We start from the raw sequence: 21550 nt of genomic DNA, 5'->3' as shown, positions 1-21550 counted from the left end.
TCAAAATAATAAAGGCCATATATGACAAACCCATAGCTAACATTATACTTAATGCTGAAATCCTGAAAACTATCCCCTGAGACAGGAACAAGGCAAGAATGCCATTCTTACTCAACATAGTACTGGAAGTCATAGCCAGAGTAAATAGACAAAACAAACAAACAAACAAAAAACAATGAAGGTATCCAGAATGAAAAGGAAGAAGTAAAACTGTCACTATTTATAGATGGCATAATTTTATATCTAGAAAACCCTAGAGAATCCACCAAGAAACTATTAGAAATAAATAGATGGGTCGGCCCCGTGGCCAATGGGTTAAGTTCATGCACTCTGCTGTGGCAGTCCAGGGTTTTGCCGGTTCAGATCCTGGGCACGAACATGGCACCACTCAGGCCATGCTGAGGCGGTGTCCCACGTGCCACAAGTAAAAGGACACACAACTGAAATATACAACTATGTACTGGCGAGATTTGGGGAGAAAAAGCAGAAAGAAAAAAAAGAAATAATAAATAGAAACAGTAAAGTTACAGAGTACAAAATCAACATAGAAAAATCAGCTGTGTCTGTATACAATAACAACAAACTAGCAGAGAGAGAACAAGAATATAATCCCATTTATAATCACAGTTATAAAAAATAAAATATCTAGGCATAAACTTAACCAAGGAAGTGAAAGAACTGTACGCTGAAAACTAGAAGACATTTTTGAAAGAAATTGAGGAAGACACCATGAAATGGAAACATACTCCATGCTTGTGGATTAGAAGAATTAACAATATTAAAATGTCTACGTTACCTAAAACGACCTACAGATTCAATGCAATCTCTATCAGAATCCCATTGACATGTTTCAGGGAAATAGAACAAAGAATACTAAAATTTATATGGAACAGCAAAAGACCCTGAATAGACAAAGCAATCCTGAGGAAAAAGAACAAAGCTGAAGGGATCACACTTCCTGATTTCGAGATATACTACAAAGCTATAGCAATCACAACAGCATGGTACTGGAGCAAAAACGGACACACAGATCAATGGAACAGAACTTAGAGCCCAGAGACAAAACCATGCACCTATGGACAGCTAATCTTCAACAAAGGAGCCAAGAACATACAACGTCGAAAGGAAAATCTGTTCAATAAATGGCATTGGGAAAACTAGACAACCATGTACAAATAGTGAAAGTAGATCATGATATTACACCATACACAAAACTTACCTCAAAATGGATTGAAGACTTGAATGTAAGTCCTGAAATCATAAAACTCCTAGAAGAAAACAAGAAGTATGTTCTTTGACATCAATCTTAGAAGAATCTTTTCAAATATCAGGTCTACTCAAGCAAGGAAAACAAAAGGAAAATCAAATGAGTGGTACTACATCAGAGTAAAAAGCTTCTGTATGGCAAAGGAAACCAACAATAAAACAAAAAGACAACCGACCAACTGGGAGAAAATATTTGCAAATCTTATATCAAAACGGGTTAATTTCCAAAATACATAAAGAACTCATACAACTCAACATAAGAAAATGAACAACCCAATCAAAACATGGGCAAAGGATCTGAACAGACATTTTTCCAGAGAGGGTACATAGATGGCCAACAGGCATATGAAAAGATGTTCAACATCACTAAATCTTAGGGAAATGCAAATCAAAACCACAATGAGATAACATATGTCTGTCAGAATGACTATTTTTCACAGACAAGAAATAAGAAGTGTTGAAGAGGACGTGGAAAAAAGGGAACCCTTGTACACTGCTGATAGGAATGTAAATTGTTGCAGCCACTATGGAAAACAGTAAGGAGATTCCTCAAAAAATTAAAAATAGAACTACCATATGATCCAAATATATTCCACGCCTGAGCATTTATTCAAAGAACATGAATACTAATTCAAAAAAATATATGCACCCCTATGTTCATTGCAGCATTATTCACAACAGCCAAGACTTGGAAACAACCTAACTGCACATCAAGAGGTGAATAAAAAAGATGTGGTTACATATACAATTGAATACTACTCAGTCATAAAATCAGATGAAATCTTGCTATTTGTGACATTATGGTTGGACTTTGAGAGTACTAAGCTAAGCAAAGTACATCAGACGGAGAAAGACATGTACTATATGATTTGACTCATACGTGGAAGATAAACAAACAGAACAGATTGGTGGTTATCATGGGAGAAAGGGAATAGGCAAAGGGTGAAAAGGGTAAAAAGGGAGACGTATATGGTGATGGATGGAAATTAGACATTTTGTGGGGATAACGATATAGTTTATACAGAAGTCAAAATATAATGATGTACACCTGAAATTTATACAATCTTTTAAATCAATCTTATCTCAATAAAAAATTAAAAAGTATTTTTCAGGATTCATTTACCATAAACTGACTAAAATTGATTGGAAGAAAGCCAAAGCCTATTTGCCCTATTGATACTATTACCATGTGTCTAATAATGACATAACATTGGCTTGAGAGGCTGTAATATGTTTCCACATTTACAATGGAAGGGAATATTTGGAGCAGGCTCCTTCTTGTACAATATCATAATTCCCACCTTATACGGAGCTATCTATTTTCTCTTTCTTTTAAATTAAATATTATTTTTGATGTACAGTTCTAAGAGTTTCCACCAATGTAAAGATTTATGTAACCATCACAACATTAAGGATAAAGAATGACTCCATTGCTCAAAAAACTCCTTAGTGATGCCTATTTGTCATCAAACATTCCCCCTCCTCTAACACCTGGCAACCACTGATGTGTTCTCCATCCTCATAGTTTTGCATTTTATGGAATGTCATACAAATAGAATCATACAGTTTATAACCTTTTATTTTTTGCATGAATATATCACTTTTAAAAAATTAGTTTGTTGAGGTCATATTGGCTTATAACATCGTGTAAATTTCAGTATATTATTATATTTCAGTTTCTTTATAGACTTTATCATGCTCACCACAAATAGTCTAGTTTTTATCTGTCACCAAACATAGGGGCTCCTTTACCACTTTTATCCTCCCCCCACCTCCTTCCCCTCTGGTAATGAATCTGTTCTCCTTCTCTATGTGTTTGTTTATCTTCCACACATGAGCGAACTCATATGGTATTAGTCTTTATCTGACTTATTTTGCTTAGAATAATACCCTCAAGGTCCATCCATGTTGTTGCAAATGGCACAATTTCATCACTTTTATGGCTCAGTAGTATTCCATTGTACATATATACCACATCTTGTTTTATCTCTTCATTGGTTGATGGGCACTTGAGTTGATTCCACATCTTGGCTTTTGTGAATAATGCTGCAATAAATTTGAGTTATTGATTTCATGTTCTTTGGATAAATACCCAGTAGTGGAATAGCTGGATCATACGGTATTTCTCCTTTTAATTTTTTGAGATATATCCATACTGTTTTCCACAGTGGCTGCATCAGTTTGCATTCCCACCAGCAGAGTATGAGGGTTCCTTTTTCTCCACACCCTCTCCAACACTTACTTCTTGTCTTATTAATTATAGCCATTCTGACGAGTGTGAGGTGATGTCTCATTGTGGTTTTGATTTGCATTTCCCTAAGATTTAGTGATGTTGAACATCTTTTCATATGCCTGTTGGCCATCTATGTACCCTCTCTGGAAAAATGTCTGTTCAGATCCTTTGCCCATGTTTTGATTGGGTTGTTCATTTTCTTATGTTGAGTTGTATGAGTTCTTTATGTATTTTGGAAATTAACCCGTTTTGATATAAGATTTGCAAATATTTTCTCCCAGTTGGTCGGTTGTCTTTTTGTTTTATTGTTGGTTTCCTTTGCCATACAGAAGCTTTTTACTCTGATGTAGTACCACTCATTTGATTTTCCTTTTGTTTTCCTTGCTTGAGTAGACCTGATATTTGAAAAGATTCTTCTAAGATTGATGTCAAAGAACATACTTCTTGTTTTCTTCTAGGAGTTTTATGATTTCAGGACTTACATTCAAGTCTTCAATCCATTTTGAGGTAAGTTTTGTGTATGGTGTAATATCATGATCTACTTTCACTATTTGTACATGGTTGTCTAGTTTTCCCAATGCCATTTATTGAACAGATTTTCCTTTCGACGTTGTATGTTCTTGGCTCCTTTGTTGAAGATTAGCTGTCCATAGGTGCATGGTTTTGTCTCTGGGCTCTAAGTTCTGTTCCATTGATCTGTGTGTCCGTTTTTGCTCCAGTACCATGCTGTTGTGATTGCTATAGCTTTGTAGTATATCTCGAAATCAGGAAGTGTGATCCCTTCAGCTTTGTTCTTTTTCCTCAGGATTGCTTTGTCTATTCAGGGTCTTTTGCTGTTCCATATAAATTTTAGTATTCTTTGTTCTATTTCCCTGAAACATGTCAATGGGATTCTGATAGAGATTGCATTGAATCTGTAGGTCGTTTTAGGTAACGTAGACATTTTAATATTGTTAATTCTTCTAACCCACAAGCATGGAGTATGTTTCCATTTCATGGTGTCTTCCTCAATTTCTTTCAAAAATGTCTTCTAGTTTTCAGCGTACAGTTCTTTCACTTCCTTGGTTAAGTTTATGCCTAGATACTTTATTCTTTGTTGTGATTTTAAATGAGATTGTATTCTTCACCTCTTTCTGCTAGTTTGCTGTTAGTGTATACAAACACACCGGATTTTTCTATGTTGATTTATACCCTGCAACTTTACTGCCTTTATTTAGTATTTCTAATAGTTTTTTGGTGGATTCTTTAGTGTTTTTATATATAGAATCATGTCATCCAGAAATAGGGACAGTTTTGCTTCTTTCTTTCCAATTTTGATCCCTTTTCTTTCTTTTTCTTGCCTAATTGCTCTGGCTAAATCTCCCAGTACTATGTTGAATAAGAGTGGCAAGAGTGGGCATCCTTGTCTTTTATCTTCTCTCAGAGGAATAGCTTCCAGTTTTTCACCATTGAGTATGATGTTGGCTGTAGGTTTGTCATATATGGCCTTTATTATGTGGAGATACTTTCCTTCTATCTCCTTTTCATTTAGAATTTTTATAATAAATGAATGTTTGGTTTTGTCAAATGCTTTCTCTGTATCTATTGAGATGATCATGTGATTCTTATTCTAAATTTTGTTAATACGGTGTATTACATTGATTCATTTGCAGATGTTGAAATATTTCTTCATCCATGGAGTAAATCCCACTTGATCATGGCGTATGATCTTTTAATGTATTGTTGTGTTCGATTTGCTAATATTCTGTTGAGGATATTTGCACCTATGTTCATCAGCAATCTTGGCCAGTATTTTCCATTTTTGTGTGGTACTTGTCTGGCTTGGGTATCAGGGTAATGTTGGCCTCATAAAGTGAGTTAGGGAGCACACCATCATCTTCAATTTTTCATAAGAGTTTGAAAAGGATAGGGATTAAATCTCTAAATCTTTGGTAAAATTCACTAGAGAAGCCATCTGGTCCTGAAGTTTTGTTTCTTGGGAGAATTTTAATTAGTATTTCTATTTCTTTAGCTATGATTGGTCTCTTCAGATTCTCTATTCTATTCTCCTTTTATTTTTTTAAAGACTGTCCCTGAGCTAACATCTATTGTCAATCTTTTTCTTTCTTCTTCTTCTCCTCCCTAAAGCCCCTCAAGACATAGTTGTATATTCTGATTGTATGTCCTTCTATTTGTGCATTTATTCTTGATTCAGGTTTGGGAGGTTGTATAATTTTAAGAATTTATCCGTTTCTTCTAGGTTATCCAGTTTGTTGGCAAAAATTTTTCATAGTATTCTCTTATATTCTTTGTATTTCTGTAGTGTCCGTTGCAACATCTCCTCTTTCACTTATGATTTCATTTGAGTCTTCTGTCTTTTTTTTTTTTTTAGTGTATCTGGCTAAGGGTTTTCAATTTTGTTTATCTTCTCCAAGAGCCAACTCTTAGCTCTATTGATCCTTTTTTTTAGTCTGTATTTTTCTTATTTCTGCTCTGATTTTTATCCTTATGACTTTGACTTTGTATGCTCTTTTTCTAGTTCTTTTAGGTATAGTGTAAGATTGTTATTTGATATTTTCCTTGTTTATTGAGGTATGTCTGTACCACTTTAAACTTCCCTCTTAGTATAACTTTTGCTGCATCCCATAAATTTTGGTATGCTGTGTTTTCATTTTCATTTGTCTCCAGGTATTCTTTTTCTCTTTTGATTTCTTCATTGATCCAATAGTTATTCAGTAGCATGTTGTTTAGTCTCCACATATTTGCGACTTTTCCCTTTTTTCTTGTAATTGACTTCTAATTTCATAACACTGTGGTTGGAAAAGATGTTTGATATGATTTCAATCTTTTTAAATCTTTTGAGACTTTATTTATTACCTAACATATGGTCTATCTTTAAGAGTGTTCCATGTGTTGGGGACAGCCCCATGGCATAGTGGTTAAATTTGGCATGTTCCACCTCAGTGACCTGGGTTCATGGGTTTGGGTGTGGACCTTCACCACTCATCCATCACACTGTGGTGGCAACCCACATATAAAGTAGAAGAAGATTGGCACACATGTTAGCTAGGGCTCATCTTCCTCAAGCAAAAAATGAGGAAGATTGGCAACAGATGTTAGCTCAAGGCTAATTTTCTCCAGAAAAAGAAAAGAAAGGAGAATATTCCATGTGCACTTGAGAAGAAGGTGTATTCTGCTGTTTTGGGATGGAATGTTCTATGTATAAATGTTAAGTCCATCTGTTCTAGTGCTTCATTTAAAACCACTGTTTCCTTGTCGACTTTCTGGATGATCTATCCATTGAGGTACATAGAGTGTTAAAGTCCCCTACTATTGTTGTGTTGCTGTCAATTTCTTCCTTTAGGCTTGACAACAGTTGCTTTATATATTTTGTGCTCCCGTGTTAGGTGCATATATATTAATAAGTTCTATGTCTTCTTCATACAATGTCTCTTTTATCATTATATAATGCCCATATTCATTCTCTTGTTATCTTTTTTGACTTCTAGTCTGTTTTGTCTGATATCAGTATGGCTACATTCAGTTTCTTTGGCTTGCCACTTGCTTGGAGTATCGTCTTCCATCCCTTCACTCTAAGCCTATGTTTGTCTTTAGAGCTGAGATGTATTTCCTAGGGTCAGCATATCATTGGGTCTTGTTTTTTAATCAATCCCACTGCTCTGTGTCTTTTGAATATGAATTCAATCAATTTACATTTAGAGTGATTATTGATCTATGGGGATTAATATTGCCATTTTATCTTTACTTTCTGGTTGTTATATTTTCATTGTTTCTTTTTCCTTGAATTTCTGTCTGCCACTTCAGTGTGGTGGTTTTCTGTGATGCTTTCCTCAATTTTCTCTTTATTTATAATTTGTGAGTCTGTTCTGATTTTTTGTTTTACGGTCACCATGAGGTTTGTATAAAAGATCTCATAGATGAGATAGTCCTTTTTCTGATAGGCTCTTATCTTCATTAGCCTATGCAGGTTCCATACTTTTCTCTTCCCCTTCTGTTTTATTGTCAAAAATTATTCTTTTTTGTGTTCTGAGTTTGTGACCAAATCAAATTGTTTACAGTTATTTTTGATGATTTCTCTTTATCATTTATGCAATAATTGTTTGCTAACCTATTCTGATATTGAGTTGCAATCTTATGATTCCGTCTGTCTACTTATCTCCTTGCTCAAAGCTTTGGCAACCTTTGCCTTTCTATGTCAGGCAGGAAGCTCCTTTCAACAATTCTTGTAAGGCAGTTACTAGCGGCAATGAACTCCCTCAGCTTTTGTTTGTCTCAGAAACTTTTTACTTCTCTGTCATATCTGAAGGATAATTTTGCTGGATAGAGTATTCCATGATGATGGATTTTAGCTTTCAGTATTTTTTTGTTTAAAGGTTGGCACCTGAGCTAACATCTGTTGCCAATCTTTTCTTCTTCTTCTTCTTCTTCTTCTTCTTCTTCTTCTTCTTCTTCTCCCCAAAGCCCCCAGTACACAGTTGTCTATTCCAGTTATGAGTGCCTCTGGCTGTGCTATGTGGGATGCCACCTCAGCATGACCTGATGAGTGGTGCCACGTCTGCATCCAGGATATGAACCAGTGAAACCCTAGGCCACCAAAGCAGAGCATGTGAACTTAACCATTCAGCCATAGGGCCAGCCTCCTGGCTTTCAGTATTTTGAATGTACCAATCTCCTCTTTCATAGCCTTTGAGGTTTATACAGAGAAATATGCTAAAAGTCTGATGAGGATTCCTTTGTAGGTTACTTTCTTCTTTCTTGCTGCCCTTAATATTTTTTTCTTTGTCATTGTCTTTTGACAGTTTCAATATTATATGCCTTCAATAAGGTCTTTTTGAATTGAGCTAATTAGGAGTACTATTAGCTTCATGTAATTGTATGCCCAGTTCCTCCTCCAGGTTTTGGAAGTTTTCAGCCATTTTTTCTTTGTTTAAGCTCTCTGCTCATTCCTCCCTCTTTTCTCCATCTAGGATACCTATTACCTTTATGTTACTTTTCATAATTTCTTCATTTTTAAAAAAATCTTAGTTCTCTCTCCTACTCCACCTGAATCATTTCCAGATTTCTATCTTCAAGCTCACTAATTCTTTCCTATGATCTGCTCTATTTTAATGCTTTCTATATTATTTTTCATCTCATTAGTATTCTTCATCTCCAGAATTTCTTTTTTTTCTTTTCTTTTAGGGTTTCAACTTCTTTGATGAAGTACTGCTTCTGTTTGTTAATTTTATTCCTTCTGCTCATTGAACTGGTTTTCTGAGTTTTCTTGTAACTTGTTGAGTTTCTTCATGACAGCTATCTTGAATTCTCTGTCAGTTAGACTGTAATCTTCTGTGACTTCAGATTTGGTTTCTAGAGTTGTCATTTCCTTCTGTTCTGCAATGTTACTGTAGTTCATTGTATTTGATGAATTGATCCTCTGCTGGAACATTTGTGGTAGTAACCACCTTTCTTATGTGGGTAAGGCTTTGGCTACATTGATTTTGAGCTGCTTCTGGTTGTACTTGAGAGCCTGCATTTTCCACTGCCTCTGCTAGAGGTGTCATCAGTGCCCTACTTGTGCCACTTCTGCTTCTGAGGTTGCTGGTGCTTTGTCACTTATGATGTTGCAGCAGTCTCAGGTGTCTCCACTGAGGTCTCCAGGCTGTGAGCATTTCTGCTGCTTCTGGGGTTGCTTGGGTCTTGTGTTACTCCACTGGCTCTCTTGAGGCTCTCCATGGGCTCAGATGCTGCTGTCCCATGCACCACCTGTGCTGCTCCTCATAGGTTCTCTCGGGGTACTGGCTGCCCCATTGCCAGGGATGCTGGATTTACAAATGTCAGTGTCATTGGCAGAGGCCCAGGGACCCAAGGACTCACGTGCCGCCCCCACTGCTGGTGGAGTCAGTGTTGGGAGGTGCTGCCACTGGGATCTGGGCCACTGATTCTTCTGTGATTCCTGACACTTCTGGTCCCAGGTTCCACCTGCCACTGTTGGAGTATGGCAATGGCTAATCAGCAGCTCATGCTGCCTCTCGTCTGTGGCACTAACTGTTGTGTTTTGAAAACTCAGGTCAGTGTGCACCATCCTTGCTGGGAAAATGCAAGTTTTGTATACTGTCCCCCCTGTTGGACAGACATGGCCACTGCAGGGGGTGGAGGAGGGTGCATGCATGCTGGATCCATTGGGAGTCAGTTAAGGAGGAAGATGCACTTGCTTTTTCTGCCCCTACAGCATCTATTTACAGGTGCACAGGCTGGGTCCACTGGGGAACAGGCAGAGATGCCTATTGTTTTTGCTCCCACAGCACCCACTAGCAGTTATGTGAGCTAGATCCACTGGGGGCGGTGTAGGGACCAAGTGGCACCTGCTGTTTTGGCTCCTGAAGTCTCCATGTAGGCACATGTGCTGGGTCTGCTGGGGGACACTAGGGGATAGGTAGGGACCAAGTGGTACCTCCTATTTTTGCTCCCATAGCAACTGCTTACAGGTGCACCTGCCAGTGTGAGGATACATGTCATGCATTGCTGCTTCCAGGGGTTGGGGAGGGGGCTGCTCCCCAAGTTACACTACCTCTTGGGGATCCAGCCCACCCACTTTCAGGCATAGATGCTTGGATCTCTTAGGTATCCTTTTGTGCTGTGTAGGGATCCTCTGTTGGTCAATGGATGTCTGGTTTGTTGTGAATTAGAGGGTAGAGACAAAAGAAATTACTCACTCCACCATGATGCTGACGATATTCCTGTTTCCTCTCTTTTGCTGGTTATTTTTGGTTTCCATTTTCTACTAAACTGTTTACTCTGTTCGGAATTTATGCAACATTTTACGTGGAAAGAAGTGTGGAATGTCACTTTCCATACTGCGACTTTATGAGTTATTCATCCTTGCTATCTATCAGACTTCTTTTGCTTATAGATAAGAGGTTTCATGTATTGTATACCTCACAAGGGCCTAAACAATTAGAGAAATGGTGTGTAGCCTGCTAAGAGAGCAAGAAAAATATCTAAGCAAGAACAGTTTGGGATAAGATGCCTCCATATGGAAACAAGCCCCACCAATCTTACTTGAGGTGAAATTATGATATTTAGGTTGCCAAGAAGTATACTTATAAGAAAATGCACATTTTCTAAAGTTAAGATATAACTGACATAACATTATATTGGCTTCAGATGTACAACATAATGATTTGATACTGGCGTATATTGTGAAATGGTCACCAGAACAAGTCTACTTAATATACATCACCATAAATAGTTACAATTTTTTTCTTGTTATGATATCACTTAAGATTTACTCTCCTAGCAACTTTCAAATATGCAATACAGTATTATTCATTGTAGTCACCGTGTTGTACATTAAATTCCCATAACAATTATTTTATAACTGGAAGTTTGTACCTTTTGATCCCATTCATGCATTTCATCCATCCCCCAATCACAACCTCTGGCAACCACCAAATTGTTCTCTGTAAGTATTTTTGTGGGTGTGTTTCACATATAAGTGAGATATTGTTGTATTTGTGCTTCTCTGTCGGACTTACTCCACTTAGTGTAATGTCCTGAAGGTCCATCCATCTTTTCACAAAAAGCAAGATTTCATTATTTTTTATGGAAGAACAATATTGCATTGTGTGTGTGTATATATATACATATATCATATATATATCACATATACACGTCACATTTTCTTTATCCATTCATTCACCGACAGACACTTAGATTGTTTCCACATCTTCATTACAGCATTGTAAATAATGCTGCAACGAACATGGGGGTGCATATATCTTTTCATGGTAGTGTTTTCATTTTCTTCAAATAAATACCCAGAAACGGAGTTGCTGGATCATATGGTAGTGTTATTTTTAATTTTTTGAAGGAACTTCATATGTTTTCCATAGTGATGGCATCAATTTACATTCATACCAGCAGTGCACAAGTGTTCCCTTTGCTCCCCATCCTTGCCAAAATTTGTCATTTCATTTCTTTTTGATAAAAGCCATTCTAAGAGATGTGAGGTGATATCTCATTGTGGTTTTGATTTGTATTTCCTTGATGATAAGTTAGTTAATCATCCTTCATGTACCTGTTGGCCATCTGTATGTCTCTGAAAAAAACATTGATTCAGGTCCTGTGCCCATTTTTTAACTGGATTATTTGGGTGGTTTTTTTTTTTTTTTTTTTTTTTTGCTATTGAGCTATACGCATTCTAATACATTTTAGATAAACCCATCGTCAGATATATAATTAGCAAATATTTTCCCCCATTCCTTAGGTTGCCTTTTCATTTGTTTATGATATTTGTTTTTCTGTGCAGAAGCTTTTTACTTTCTTGTGGTCCCAGTTGTTTATTTTTACTTTTGTTTCTTTTGCTTTTAAAGTCAAATCCAAAAAGCCATTACTAAGACCGATGTCAAAGAGCTTACCATCAATATTCTCTTCTAGGAGTTTTATGGTTTCGGGTTATACATTCAAGTCTTTAATCCATTTTCAGTTATTTTTGGCATATGGTGTAAGATAGTGGTCCACTTTTATTCTGTTGCATGTGGCTGTCCAGTTTTCCTAACACCATTTACTAAAGAGATTATCCTTTCCTCTTTGTATTTTATGGCTCCTTTGTCATAATCAATTGACCATATACATGTGGCTCTCTTTCTGAGTCCTCTGTTCTGTTCCACTGATGTATATTTCTGTTTTATGCCAATAATATATTGTTTGATTTCTATAGCTTTGTAATCTAGTTTGAAATCAGGGAGTGTGGTTTGCTCCACTTTGCTATTCTTTCTCAAGATTGCTTTGCCTGTGGGTTTCTGTGGTTCCCTAAAAATTTTAGGATTGTTTGCTTTATTTCTGTGAAAAATGCCATTGGAATTTTGACAGGGATTGTATTGAATCTCTAGATTGCTTTGGGTAGTATGGACGTTTTAATAATGTTAATTCTTCCAATCCAAGAGCACAGAATATCTTTCCATTTAATTGTACCTTTGCCTATTTCTTTCCTCAATGTGTTATAGTGTTCTGTGTACAGGTCTTTCACCTTATTGGTTAAATTTATTCCTAGGTATTTTTTTCTCTTTTGGTACAATTGTAAATGAGATTGTTTTCTTAATTTCTCTTTCTGATAATTCATTATTGGTGTATAGAAACACAACAAATTATTGTATATTGATTTTGTATTCATCAACTTTACTGAATCATTTCTTAGTTCTAACAATTTTTTGGTGCAGTCTTCAGGATTTTCCACATATAATATCATGTCATCTGCAAATAGTGACACCTTTTACTTCTTTATTTCCAATTTGGATGCTTTTTATTTATTTTTGTTGCCTAATTGCTCTGGCTAGGACTTTCAATAGTATGTTGAATAAATGTGATGAGAGTGGGCATCCTTGTTTTGTTTCTGATCTTAGAGGAAAAACTTTCAGATTTTTGAGTATGATGTTTTCCGTAAGCTTGTCATATATGGCCTTTATTATGTTGAGATACTTGTCCTCAACACCTACTTTGTTGAGAGTTTTTATCATAAATGAATCTTAAATTTTGTCAAATGCTTTTTTGCATCTATTGAGATCATGTGATTTGCACCCTTTATTTTGCTAATGTAATGTATCATGTTTGATTTATTGAGGTTGAATTGTCCTTGCATGCCTAGAATAAATCCTACTTGATCATAGTGTATGATTCTTTTAATGTATTGTTGAGTTTAGTTTGTTAATATTTTATTGAGGATTTTTCATTTATGTTCATCAGAGATATTGGCCTGTAATTTTCTTTTGTTATGTCCTTGCCTGGCTTATGTTTAGAGTAATGCTAGCCTCACAAGATGTGTTTGGATGTGTTACCACCTCTTCTATTTTTTGGAAGTGTTTTAAAATGTTTGGCATTAATTCTTCTTTGAATGTCTGGTTGAATTCACCAGTGAAGCTGTCTGGTTCTGGATTTTGTGTGTTGAGAGGTTTTTAATTACTGATTCCATCTTAGTAGTACTCGGTCTGTTCAGATTTTCTATTCATGATTCAGTCTTTGTAGGTTGCATATTTCTAGGAATTTATCCATTTGTTCTAGGTTGTCCAGCTTTTTGGCATATAAATCTTTGTAGTAGTCTCTTATCTTTTGTGTTTCTGTGGTATTAATTGTAAAGTCTCCTCTTTCCATTTCTGTTTTCATATATTTGAGTCCTCTCTGCTTTTTGCTGGTGAGTCTAGCTAATAATTTGTCAATTCTGTTTATCTTTTCAAAGTAACAACTCTTGTTTTCATTGAGTGTTTTTATTGTTTTTCTGGCCTCTATTTTATTTATTTCCACTCTCTCTTTGTTATTCTATTTCTTCTACCAACATTTGCTTTGGTTTCTTCTTCTTTTTCTAGTTACTTGAGGTATACAGTTAGGTTATTGAGTTTTTTTGTTGTTTCTTGAGGTAAGCATGTATTGCTGTGAACTTCCCTCTTAGAACTGTTTTTGCTGTATCTCATAAGTCTTGGTGTGTTGTATTTCCATTTTCATTTGCCTCAAGACATTTTTTTATTTGTTTGTTATTTTCTTCTTTGATCCATTGGTTGTTCAGTAGAACGTTGTCTATTCTTCACATATTTGTGAATTTTCTAGTTTCCTTCTTGTAATTGGCTTCTAGTTCCATACCTTTGTGGCTAAAAAAGATGTTTGATATGATTCTAATCTTCTTAAATTTACTAAGACTGGTTCTGCGGCCTAACATATGATCCATTTCAATAAATGTACCATGGGCACTTGAGAAGAATGTGCCTTCTGTTGCTTTTGGATGGAATGTTCTATATATATCTATTAAGTTTATCTGGTTTAACATGTCATTTAAGGCCAACCTTTCTGTATTGATGTTCTTTCTGGATGACCTATCCATTGAGGAAATTGGGGTATTGAAGTCCCCTACTATTATTGTTTTGAAAAGTATTTCTTCCTTTATATCTGTTAATGTTTACTTTATAATTTAGATGCTCCTATGTCAGATGCATAAATATTTACAAATGTTATATTCTTTTGTTGGATTGTTCCTTTTATCATAATGTATTGCCCTTCTTTGTCTTGTTAAAGTCTTTAAAGCCCACTTTGTCTAATAAAAGTATAACTACTCAGTTTTCTTTTTGTTTTCTTTTGCATGGAATATTTTTTTCCATTACTTCAATTTCAGTCTGTGTGTGTCCTCACGTGTGAAGTGAGTCTTTTGCAGGTAGCATATATATGGGTCTTGTTTTTTAATCCATTCAGCCACTTTATGTATTTTGATTGGAGAATTTAGTCCATTTACATTTAAAGTAATTATGATAAGTATAGACATTGCCATTTTGTTAATTATTTTCTGGCTGTTTGCAGTTCCTTTGTCCCTTCTTTCTCTTGCTTTCTTCTTTGTGGCTTAATGACTTTCTTTAGTGGTATGCTTAGATTATTTTCTCATTATCTTTTGAGTATTTACTATAGATTTTTGCTTTGTGGTTACCATAAAGCTCACATATAACAACTTATATGACTAACAGTCTATTTTATGTTAACAAGTTAAGTTCTAATGCATTCTAAAGCTCTACCTTTTTACTCTCCCCTCCCACATTTTATGTCTTTGATATCACAATTTCCATCTTTTTATCTGGTGTATCTCTTAACAAATTGTTATAGTTATAGTTACTTTTACTCTACCTCTCTTTTAACCTTTTCTAGCTTTCTAAGTGATTAATTCAGTACCTTTACTATATATTTACCTTTACCAGTGAGGTTTATACTTTCACAATTTTTTTCTTGTTACTAATTAGCACCCTTTATTTTCAGCTTAAAGAAAGGATGGTTTAGGGACCAGCCCTGTGGCTGAGTGATTAAGTTCATGTGCTCCACTTTGCCAGCCCAGAGTTTCACTGGTTCAGATCCTGGGTGCAGACCTAGCACCACTCATCAAGCCACTCTGAGGTGGTGTCTCACACAGCACAACTAGAAGGATCTACAACTAGGTATTGGGGGGCTTTGAGGAGAAGAAGAAAGAGAAGATTGGCAACAGATGTTAGCTCAGGTGCCAATATTTAAAAAAAAAAAGAAAGAAAGGATAGTTTAGCGATGATGGACTTCTTTAGCTTTTGTTTATCTGGAAAATTATTTATCTATCCTTTAATTCTGAATGATAACTTTGCCACGTATAGTATTTTGGGGTGGAAGTTGTTCTCTTTCAGTGCTTTGAATATATCATGCCATTCTCTTGTGGCTTGCAAAATTTCTGCTGGAAAATCTGCTGATAGTCTTATTGGAGTTCCCTTGTATGTAACAAGTTGTTTATCTCTTGCTGCTTTTAAGATTCTCTTTGTGAATCTAACTTTTGATATTGTAGTAATAACATGCCTTGGTGTGGGTCTCTTTGGGTGCATCTTACTTTGAACTCACTGGGCTATCTGGATCTAGATGTCTGTTTCCTTCCTCAGGTTAGGAAAGTTTTCAGCCATTATTTCTTCAAATAAGTTTTCTACTCCTTTCTCTCTCTCTTCTCCTTCTGGGAGCCCTGTAATATGAATGTTAGTCTGTTGATGTCCCATAAGTCCCTTAAGCTATCTTCACTTTTTTTCTTTTTTTATCTTTTCGTTACTCTGATTGGGTGAGTTCAATTGCCCTGCTTTTTATTTCACTGATCCTTTATTCTGCTTCATGTAGTTTGCTGTTGAACTGTGCTAGTGTATTTTTCAGTTCAGTCATTGTGTTCTTCAGCTCTGTGGCTTCTGTTTGGTACTTTCTTATGTGTTTTTTTTTTTTTAATCTCTGTTTAAGTTCTTACTGTGTTCATTCATTATTTTCCCAAGTCAGCAAGCATCTTTATGACCATTGCTTTGAACTCCTTACCAGGTAAATTAGTCATCTCCATCTCGTTAAGGTTTTTTCTGAGGTTTTATTACGTTGTTTTATTTGGAACATATTCCTTTGTCGCTTCATTTTGCTTGCTCCTCTGTGTTGATTTCTAAGCATTTGATAAAAGAGCCACCTCTCCTAGTCTTGAAGGGGTTGCCTTATGTGAAAGATGAAACTTATTGTTCAACCCTAGTCTAGCCCTTTGTTGTCTCTGAAACCTTTGTGATTGTCCAAGCAGCTTATTTTTACTAGCTCCCAGTAGTTAAGGATGTGCAAAGACCTGTCAGTGTCCCAAAGGGGTGGATCTCAATCAGCACCTAGATTCAGGCGGATTGGAAGCCAGACTCTCAGGCAACAGCTTTTATTTTTTTTATTTTAATTTTTTTTATTTTTATTGAGGTAATGATAAGTTACAATCTTGTGAAATTTCAGTTGTACATTATTGTTTGTCAGTCGTGTTGTAGGCGCACCACTTCACCCTTTGTGCCCACCCCCCACCCCACCTTTCCCCTGGTATCCACTACACTGTTCTTAGTCCACATTTTTAAATTCCTCATATGAGTGGAGTCATACACAGATTATCCTTCTCTAGCTGGCTTATTTCACTTAACATAATTCCCTCAAGGTCCATCCGTGTTGTTGCAAATGGGACGATTTTGTTCTGTTTTACGGCTGAGTAGTATTCCATTCTATATATATACTACATCTTCTTTATCCAATCATCTGTTGATGGGCACTTAGGTTGCTTCCATGTCTTGGCTATGGTACATAATGCTGCAAGGAACATAGGGGTGCATAGGACTTTTGGAATTGCTGATTTCAAGCTCTTTGGATAGATACCCAGTAGTGGGATAGCTGGGTCATATGGTAGTTCTATTTGTAATTTTTTGAGGAATCTCCATACTGTTTTCCATAGTGGCTGCACCAATTTGTATTCCCACCAGCAGTGAATGAGACAAGGATATAAGCTCCTTTATGGAAGATAACAGTGAACTGGAGTGAGGCAAAGAGAAAGCACAAAGATTGCATACACTGGCCTCCATTTCCTGAAAGGACCTCTGTAGGTGCCTTGAACTGTGCCACTCCAGAGGCCTGCCCCTCAGGCTGAAGCTCCAGGACAAGCAAATAGACCTCATTCTCAGAAAGACGGGGGTGTGTTTAAGTCTGTTATCTGTGCAGTGCCTTAGGGGCGGTAGCTTGCCAAGCACTGTGTCTCTAATTGTTACAGTCTGTGAGATCCAGGAACACAAGCCCCGCTGGACTCTATAGCCAAGTAATCAAGAGACTTCCCCTGGGCCACAGCTGCAAAAAACAGGATGGAAAAATGTAAAAACTGGGGCACCAGATGCATGTAGAAACTCCCTCCAGGAGATACTGGCACCTGGAGCACAGCAGAGGAAGAGTGCAAAGATGCCACCCACTGACTGGAGTGGAAAAATGGCACCCACCAGGAAAAAAGTCTAGAGCAACAAAAAGGATGTGTTCACCAGCTTTACCAAGGCAGAGGCACCCACCGGGTTCCATTCCCAGAGTGTATCCCTCCCAGCTAGCCCCTGCCCCACAGTCCAAAGCTTTAAAATTAGCAAATGAGCCATTTTCACATAAAATCTGGGCAATTTTCAAAGACTGCTCCTTCCCTGGGCCCTGGGGTGAGTGAGTCCGTATGTCAGACATTTAAGGGCCATTTTTCAGTTTGCCACAGTCTCACAAGTCTTGTGGACACCAGCTCAACTGGCTTTCAAAGCTAGATATTTCAAGGGCTCATCTCTCAGGTGCAGGTCTTCAAAGTTTGGCTGCACAATGTGGAGTACAAACTCTGCTCCTCAAGGAGAAGCTCAAGGTTCTGAGCTCCCTCTTGATTGTGGGTCGCTGTGCCAGGAGATGTGTTTTGCGGTGAGATTGTGTCTCAGCCTTTCCTACTCACTTTTATGGGTTTTTTTCCCCTCATTTTCCCAATATAAAGGAGCTGTTTTGCTAGCTTTTAGGGTTTTTTCAGAGGAAATTGTTCTATATATAGCTGTAGATTCTGTGTGTCTGTGGAAGGAGGCGATTTCAGAAACTTCCTATATCACCATCTTGAACTGGAACCCCCAAAATGTACACTTTTAGGAGAGGAAAGACAATAAACTGTCAATTTTCTCTACCTTGATGGGTAGCTTTACTGACTCAAAAACCAAATGTGAAGATGTTATTACCTTTACAAATTGCCAAATTATAACTATGAAGAGAATCTCTAATTTTGTTTTTCATTTTTGGAAAACGTGGGGCAGTGTTCTTATATCTTATTTCATTAGCCACAGTCTTTGTCGTATGACTCTGTAGTGCCCTCCCACTGTGGTTGGGTTTTCATCTGCTCTAGATTTTAATTTGGAATATAAAATTTGAGCAATTTAAGATAATGGAAAACTTATCAGGCATCTTTAAGCACTTCAAAATTAGCCATAAATATGAGTGGCTAAATTTATTTTTATTTTAAGTAACTATTACTGATAAAAGATCCTTGAACTAGCTAGGATTCTTGGGCCAGTTCGGTTTTCCCCTTTAACTTGCTACACTGCACTTCAGTCCATCCTTCTTTTGTATTCAGAGGGAAGATTTAATCTATTTTTGGCTTCACAAATCTCATTTTTCATATAAAATATTTTTAACGGACTTTAATTTTCAGAAAAGTTTTAGGCTTACAGAAAAATTGCACAGAAAGTAGAGTTCCCACACGCTCCCTCTTCCCTGCTCTCATTTAACACCGTCTCCGTCTTACTGACATCCTGCATTAGCTGATGCATGTGCTGTAACTGGTGAACCAATATTGGTGCATTATTAGGAACTAGAGCCCATAGTTTACTTTAAGGTTCACTCTTTCTGTTGTGCAGTTAGATGGGTTTTGCTAAATGCCTAATGCCATGTGCCCACCATTACAGTATCATACAGAATAGTGTCACTGCCCTAAAAGTGTCCTGTGTAAAATCAGGATTTTAGTCAATCAATAACATGAATATGTTGTGAACCTACCCTCTGCCTAGCAGTGTGCTAGATGAGGTGCTCTGGTGAGCTAAAAAACCCTGACAGACAAAAGTGGAGTGTCTTCTATTAGAGGCCACCTGGCCAGACCCGCTTAAAGGATGACTGCATTAGTTTCCTAGTGTTACATAACACAATATCACAAGCTAGAGAGAGTAAAACAACAGAAATTTATTGTCTCACAGTTATGGAGGCTAGAAGTCTGAAATCAAGGGGTCAGTAGGGCCATTCTCTCCCCAAGCCTCTAGGGGAGGAAACTTCTTTGTTTCTTCCAGCTTCTTGTAGTCTTAGACATTCCTTGACCTGTGGCAGCAGACCTCCCACCCCTGCCCCCATCTTCGCCTGGCCATCTTCCCTCCATGTGTCTTCACAAGGTATTTTCCTATGTCTGTCTCTTCTCTTCTGTTAAGAACACCAGTTATATTTTGGATTAAGGTCCCATCGTATTCCAATATGACCTCATCTTAATTTTCTAGTTGTGTCTCGAATGACTTTATTTCCACAGAAGTTTACATTCAGAGGTGCTGGGGACTAGGACTTCAACATATCTTTTTGGGAGACACAATTCAACCCATAACAATAGTGATGCAAAGACACAGACTACAACAGCTTGCCTAGCTAGTTAACGGCAGAGTCAGTACCAGAACTCAAATTTCCACTCTTCAAAACTAGAGGTTTCCCTAATTTTCCTTAGTAGTGTGCATTCGGGCTGTGCAGATAAGAATTACAAATTTATGGAGTACAGAACCGAGCAGCACATATACTATGATTGAGTGGTATGCCAGAGATGCTCAGGGAAGTGGGAGTTTGCAGAACTGGTAAAAACTTTTTAGTACGAAGCTCAAAGAAGACTTCATGTGGAAAGTGGGTAATGATCTGTACCTTAGGGAAGGGGAGAGGATCAGTAGGATTCAGGTAGGTAATGTAACTAGGAAGGGCAATTGGATTAGTGTCACCAAGGTTGGTGGGCACTACAAAGTCATAGGAAAAAACTTTTTCACAGGTCAGCAGTCACTAGTATTCTACCTTGTGTGTGGTAGATGACAACATTTGTCTTGAGTCCTCATGCCTCCCTGTTTCCATACTAGTTTTAATATGACTGTGTAGTATCCTCCCACCACGGTCAGGGTGATCTGCCGTGAGTCTTGACTTTGGGCTCAGCCGTGGACTTGCTTTGACCAACAGAATGTTACCAGAAATGACACATTAATAGGCTTAAAGTTAGCTTGAGCTTGAGGCTTTCTCTCTTGCACATCCACCAGTATCATGAGAAGAAAACATCTAGGCTGACCTCTGACAGATGGGAGACACATGGAGCTGAGGTCCATCACCAGGTCCAGCCAAGGTCAGCCAAAGTCCAGCTGGTAGTAGATGCATAAGAGAGTACAGACAAGACCAGCGGAGGCCTCCAGGCCAGCCTGGCTTGGGTGAGATGAATCCTAACACACATAAAATTGCAGATTTTTTTATTGCATGCCACAGAGTGTGGTTATTTGCTACAGAGCAAAAGTTAATTGATCCACCATGCAAGGCAATGTTTGAAAGATGCCATCACCTGTTTTTAAAATTTTTTTCCTTTTTAACCCTTTTTAAAGCATAGTTCAATGGCATAAAGTATGTTCACACTGCTGTGAATCACCCAATCATTTACTTTCATTCATTTACTTTGAGAACATGAAGTGAAATATTACAAAATATGGAGACTGCAAAAAGACCAGTCACATTCCACATGTTATGTCTGGAGTAATGAAGTGGGTACTGACATCAACACAGGAGGTAGAACACATTGTCCTTTTTCTCAAGAAGCTTACAGTCAAGTTCATATTATGAGCTGTATATATAAGGAAAAAGACAAGAAAAGTTAGTCAGCTATTTGCAACTAGAAATTGCTTTTCTTGGTGGACCTTCCCTATGTGAAATACTGCTTGACAGGTTATTAATAATAGGGAACTCACTTTATGGAAAGAAGACTCCTTTAGAAAATATAAGACATCTGCATGTGGAGCATGTGTGCAGTCTTCAGAATTTCCATAAGCCACATGAACGCTGACCCTGGAGCTTCAGAGAGTCTGACCACCCCAACACTAACCCTTCCTTGGAGATAGAGAAATGGACTTGCACAGGCCTCCTCCCTCTGGAAACTTTCCTGGAGAACAGGTCCTTGTCTAAGAAAAGGAAATGGCCTCTCTTATTTTCGTCTAATCACATTCC

The sequence above is a fragment of the Equus asinus genome, chromosome 18 (assembly GCF_041296235.1).
Source record: "Equus asinus isolate D_3611 breed Donkey chromosome 18, EquAss-T2T_v2, whole genome shotgun sequence".
NCBI lineage: Eukaryota > Metazoa > Chordata > Mammalia > Perissodactyla > Equidae > Equus > Equus asinus.
The sequence above is the reverse complement of the archived record's forward strand: the minus strand, read 5'-3'. Positions refer to the sequence as shown.